Raw genomic sequence first — 6,640 nt, 5'->3', positions numbered from 1 at the left:
AAAAAAAAAAAAATTCCAAGAATTCAGTCAAGCAAAAGCAACCACAAGAGCAAAACACAACAGCAACAACAAACCCTTTCTCCTTCATGGAGAATGAGTTGAGGGGTCAGGAAGGAATTCAGGAGGGTTCGTTAGTAATCCAGATTTGGACTTGATGATTTCTACATTTCAGGCATACATTTATAATGCAGATTTAAATTTCTAGTGGCTTGAGAAGGCTGCAATCAACTGACAAGAATTGCTGCCCTAGGAATCTGCCCATAGCTGCCTACTAGCATCTAGTGTTGTTCTTCTGTCTATAACACTTCCTATCTGTATGTCCACCTCTTCACGTTTGTGATCAATTCCACCCCTAGCCTCTTGACTCTCTGAATAAAGCACTTTTGTCCTGTAACTCATTTTTTCATTTTATAGATGAGGAGCCAAGGTTGAAAATCTTTAAGAAATTTGTTCACAGTCCTACAGTTGGCCAGTGGTTGAGCCAGAACTTGAACTCAGGACTCTTGCCTTCAATCTATACTCTGCCAGGCATAGCACATGTTGGCTCACTGTAGTGGTCGCTCTGAAGGTAGAACATCACTCATTTCTTCTACGTCTCATGTAGGCAAGAGTTCCAACATGTGCATTCAAAGTCTATTTGTCAATGTACACTCCCAATTATTCTTTTAAAGAAAATAGTTACTTAAAAATAATAATAACTACTATATATTGAGCACTTACAACCTGTTGGTTCCAGTACTAAGGACTTGCTGTTGTTGTTAGCTGCCATCGATTCTACGCTGACTCATAATCTAAAGCGCAATAGTATGAAACACTGCCCAGTCCTGGGCCATCCTCACAATTGTTGTTATGCTTGAGCCCATTACTGCTGCCGCTGTGTCAATCCATCTTGTTGGAGGTCTTCCTCATTTTTGCTGTCCTTCCCACTTTCTCAAGCAAGATGTCCTTCTCCAAGAACTGGCCCCTCCTGATAGCATATCTGAAGTCTGTGCGATGAAACATCCCCATCCTCACTTCTGTATTTCGTCTAAGAAAGACTTGTTTGTTCTTCTGGGAATCCATGGTTGTTGTTGTTGTTAAGTGCCGTGGAGTCGGTTCCGACTCATAGCGACCCTGTACAGGGTTTCCGAGGCTGTAAATCTTTACGGGAGCAGAAAGCCCCATCTTTCTCCCACGGAACAGCTGGTAGTTTTGAACTGCTGACCTTGCGGCTCACAGCCCGATTCATAACCACTATGCCACCAGAGTCCCTTGGTACTTTGCAATATTCTTTGCCAGCATCAGAACACAAATGCATTGGTTGATTTCATTTAATCCTCACAACAACACTGCATGGTAAATTTTATAATTGCTTCATAATAATTGGTACAAACAGTTAAGGCACTCGACTGCAAATTGATAGGTTGGAAGGAAAGCCTGGGGATCTGTTTCCTAAAGACCAGCTATTGAAAACCTTACGGAGCACAGTTCTACTCTGACACACCTGGGGTCACTATGAGCCAGAGTCAAATTGATGGAGCAATTGGACACTGCTCAAGGGTTGAGAGACTAGCTGTCCCCAGAGCACAATGGCACAGAAAGGTTGACTCGCTCAAATACATTAAGTTGATATTTGAGCTTAAGTCTCAGTATCAAAGTATCGCTTGTAATGACTTCTGCCCCTTAATTATTAGCATTGTAGGCATTCTGTTTCTAAAAGCATGCATTCTTTATATTCCCTGCCAAATTGCTCTCTCTCTGTCCCTTTTATATAGAAATTCTGGAGCCACCATGAGCTGGTTAATTAACCTCTGTAATAAATCCCAATTTTCAGGCTCTATTTTCTAAAAGCTGGGTTCACTTGAATCACAAGACAGTTACTGCTAAAATAATTGCCAGCTCTGGTCCCCTTTGTGAGCACTAAACACAGCCTCACAGGAAGGGACACATCACAAGGTGTCCTGACCCAGGGAAGAGAATACTGACATAAAGACTTGAGCAGCACAGCTGGGATGTTTCTGCTTGGCCAGAGTTTTGGCTGAATTAAGAATCTGGCTATGTTCTCTGCAAGTGACAGAAAGAATTAAGGTCTAAGACAGGGTACTGGGAGTAGCCTTGTCAGAAAGTAAGGCTTCTGAAACTTTCCAGACTGGCTGCTAGTTCAGCTGCCACTGCCGCTCAGTTATACAATGAAGACTACAGGTTGCCTCTGGCATAGGGTTGGGAGATGGAAGCTTGTGTGAGGAATCTTCCTCATTTTTGCTGACTTTCCACTTTATCAAGCATGATGTCCTTCTCCAGGAACTGGTTACTCATGATAACACATCCGAGTATGAGGAACCAAGTCTTGCCATCTAGGTTCTAATGAGCTTTCTGGCTGTACTTCTTTCGACGCAGATTTTTTTCTTCTTCTGGCAGTCCATACACTTCCAGGATTCTTCTCCAACACTATAAATCAAATGCATCAATTCTTTGATAGTCTTCCTTATTCATTGTCCAACTTTCACATGAAAATGAGACTTGAAAATACTATGATTTGGGTCAGGCACACTTTCGTCCTCAAACTGACTTGAACACCTTTAAGAGGTCTTGTGCAGCAGATATGTCTAATGGAATACCTTGTTTAATTTCTTGTCTGCTGCTTGCATGAGTGTTGATAGTAGTTCCAAGCAAAATTGAGTCTTAACTTCAATCTTTTCTCCATTTATCATGATGTTATTTATTGGTCCAGTTGTGAGGATTTTTGTTTTCTTTACATGAGGTGCAGTCCATACTGAGGGTTGTCGTGTTTGATTTTCATCAGTAAGTATTTTAAGTCATCTTCAGTTCCAAGAAGCAAGGATATATCATCTGCATATCTCAGGTTAATGAGTCTTCCTCCAAACCTGATGCCACATTCCTCTCTATATAATCTAATGTGTCAGATTATTAGCTCAGCACACAAATTGAATAAGTATGGTGAACGGACACAACCCTGACGTATATTTTTCCTGATTTTAAACCATTCTGTGTCCTCTTGTTCTGTTCGAACAACTGCCTGTTGGTCTGTATACAGGTTCTGAAATAGCCATTCTTCTTCACAGTGTTATCCATAGCTTGCCATGATCCACACAGTTGAAAGCCTTTGCAAAGTTGGTTTGAATCTCAAGGCTGGTGGTTCAAATTCACCAGCTACTCCTTGGAAACCCTATGCAGGGTTACTTTAAGAGTCGGAACTGACTGGATGGCTCTTAACAGCAACTACAAACATCTTTCTAGTGTTGTCTATTTTCAACCAAGATCCATCTGACATCAGCAATGATATCTCTTATTCTACATCCTCTTCTGAATCCAGCTTGATTTCTGGCAGTTCCCTGTTGATGTACTGTTGTAGCCATTTAAAAATTATTTTCAGCAAAAATTTATTTGCATGTGATATTAATGATATTGTTTGATGACTTCCACATTCTATCAGGTCACCCATCTTCGGAACAGATACAAATATGAATCTCTTCAAGTTGGTTTGCCTGGTAGCTGCCTCCCAAATTTCTTGGCTTAGATGAATGAACGCCTCTAGTGCTCCATCAGTTTGTTGAAAGAGTTCAATTTGTATTCCATCAATTCCTGGAGACTTGATTTTTGCCAATACCTTCAGTGAAGTGTGGACTTTAAAAAATAAAAAAAACCCTTCAGGCACTATATCTGACAACGTTCCACTGCTATTCATATAAGGCTAATCATTCAGAATGGGGTGTTCCTCTCCTTCTTCTTAGTCTGTCTTACTCTGAAAACTCCGCTGAAATCTGTCCACCATGGGCAACCCTGCTCAAATTTAAAATACCAATAACATAGCTTCTAGCATCACAGCAACACACAAGCCACCACAGTATGACAGACTGATAGACGAGTGGTGGGTGGATGGCTTTAGCAAACAGAAATTTATTCTGTTACATTTTAGGAGGCTGGAAATCTGAATTCAGAACACTGATTCTGGAGAAAGGTCCTTGTTTTCTTTCAGCATCTGTAGGCCCAGCATTCCTTGGAGATCTTGTGTTTTGACATTGATATTTACCTAGATCTGGTAGCGTAGTTATTACAAATTGGGCTGTGAACTGCAAGGTCAGCAGTTCGAAACTACTAGCTGTTCCGTGGGAGAAAGATGAGGCTTTCTGCTCCTGTAAAGATTTACAGCCTCAGAAACCCTGTGCAGGGTCGCTATGAGTCGGAACCGACTCCATGGCACATAACAACAACAACAACAGGAGCGTCTTCACAGCACAAGAATCCAAAGTCCAAAGGATTCACTTCACTCCCAGCTCTTCTTTCTTGGTAGCAGTAGGACCCTCTGAACTCTGCTTGCTTATTTAATCTCTTTTATAGCTCAAAAGAGATTCACTTGAGATACAGCCCAATCATGTAGATTGCATCTGGCCTCATCAACATCAAAGAGGTGAGGATTTAACCATACATAGGATCATTAGATCAGGTCTGATTAGATTAAGTCACATCATGGGGGTGATGCATTTTATTAGATCTCATCATGAGGGAAGACTCCATCGTCACTGCCAAACCACTGAGAATCCAGGCCCAGTCAAGCTGACACACAACCTTAACTCTCACACAGGGTTGCGCCTACCTACCCTGCCTCGCTAGCCTGCGTCAGCAAGCCTGCACACCTCCCTCTTTCTCTCTGCTCAATTTTCCCCTCCAACAGCCTCAATCCCTTCTTCCTCAAAACCCTGCATCTTCATACTTTCAAGTACACAGATTTGACTGAGTGGCTGGATGAAGAGTTTGACTATTCTCTCCACTTGCTCCTGAACAGAGCTCCTCATGTTGTGGTTCATGTTTATTTCTTGGCATTTCTGCCAGCTAAGTAGACACCAACACAACATTTCTGGGAACATCAGGGGAGAGTCAAATCCCCCTCTCATGGAACCAAAGCATTCTCATTGTTGAAATAGCACGAAAAATAATATTGGCTTCCTTTTGTGACAACTCCAGAAAAGCAATCTTTTTGTTGCCTCATGCTCAAACTTCCATTTATAATGAATAGTTTTTCAGCTGTGGAGATCTGAAAGGGTCTCTGGCCCAAGGAACAGGATGATAAGGGAACAATTTGCAGCAACGTTAATTACCTGCATGTAACATCAAGAGGAAATGGTCAAGGAAGGAGGGGGAACATAAACCAAGATGTGCATGTCCTTGGCAAGTGGGTATTGTTGGTTTAGTTATGGTATCTGGCTTGAAAATGTCTTAAGTATATCTCTCTCCAGTGCAACCAATTATCCCCCTGCCTGCAGGCATCAATGGATGCATTAAGAGAAAACAGATGTGATTAACACAAAATTGAAGTATCCTTTCTGGGATAAAAGCAAAGGCTGCAATTCAACCACACTTGCTGCCTAGGGTCTGAATACCGTTGACTTTTCACTTGCCACTCTGCTAAACTACAGGACATTCCAGCTCCATCTGGTCGCTGAACCATAAAGACAGTTTTCTGCCACCTGGCCAAGGTGCTGAGAGAGCCATGGAATTCCAGATAAAGTGCTTAGATGTTGGGGCAGAATGTGTTCCTCTCGGGGCTCTGGAGTCAGGGACATGCAACGAGTCACTTCCGAAAGGCTGCAACACTCCCTTGTGTGACTGAATTGACAAGAGACCATGCATTGTCCCAGCCAGCATTTCTTAAAGTGCTGTGCTCACAGATAGGAGTTAAGTAACATTGAGAGAAAAACATTCCCCTTTCAGTCTTCAATAACAGTGAGAAATCAGTAGATCAGTTGCTCTGAAGTTCAGTTCTGAATCATACGGACTCCGTGTGTCAGAGTAGAACCAGAGTAGGGTTTTCAATGATTGAGCATTGGGAAGTAGATGGCCAGGACTTTCTATTGAGCTGCCTGCCTCTGAGTAAACTCAAACCTCTGACATTTGGTTAGAAGCCTAGTGATTAACTGCTTTCACCACCCAGGAATGCCCATTTCTCTTTCAATAGTCTGTAAACCTTTGGATTAAGTCAAGGAGGAAGTCTCAATTTGGAGCTTGTTGTTGTTGTTAGGTGCCATCGAGTCGGCACCGACTCATATCGACCCTATGCACAGCAGAACGAAACAATGTCCGATCCTGGGCCAACTTCACTGCTGTTGCCACACTTGAGTCCATTGATGCTGCCACCTGGCCAATCCATCTCGTTGAAGGTCTTTCTCTTTTTCTCTGACCCTCCATCTTACCTAACATGATATCCTTCTCCAGTGACTGTTCCCTCCTGATAATATGTCCAAAGTACGAGAGACGAACTTTGGCCATCTTGGCCTCTAAGGAGCACTCTGGCTGCACTTCTTCCAAAACAGATCTATTGGTTCTTTAGGCAGTCCATGGCACTTCTAGAATTCTCCTCCAACACCATAATTCAAAGGCATCAATTTTTCTATGGTCTTCCTTATTCACTGTCCAGCTTTCGCATGCATATGTGCTAACAGGTCCTTAACACCTAACCTTTATGAATCTGTCCTGTTGTCAGGGTCTGACCAGGAGAGATAAGACCCCTGGTCTAGACCCTGACAACAGTCCTTAGTTGAAATTCAGAAACTTTCCTGTTTTCCTTTTATCCATTTTTATGGTAACCTTCCATTCAAGGCAACTGGTGTTGATTTTTAATTTAGAATATTGATAATGTAAAGTT

Source organism: Chrysochloris asiatica, unplaced genomic scaffold (genome assembly GCF_000296735.1).
Source record: "Chrysochloris asiatica unplaced genomic scaffold, ChrAsi1.0 scaffold00142, whole genome shotgun sequence".
In the NCBI taxonomy this organism is placed as follows: Eukaryota; Metazoa; Chordata; class Mammalia; order Afrosoricida; family Chrysochloridae; genus Chrysochloris; species Chrysochloris asiatica.
Note: the sequence above shows the minus strand (reverse complement) of the source record.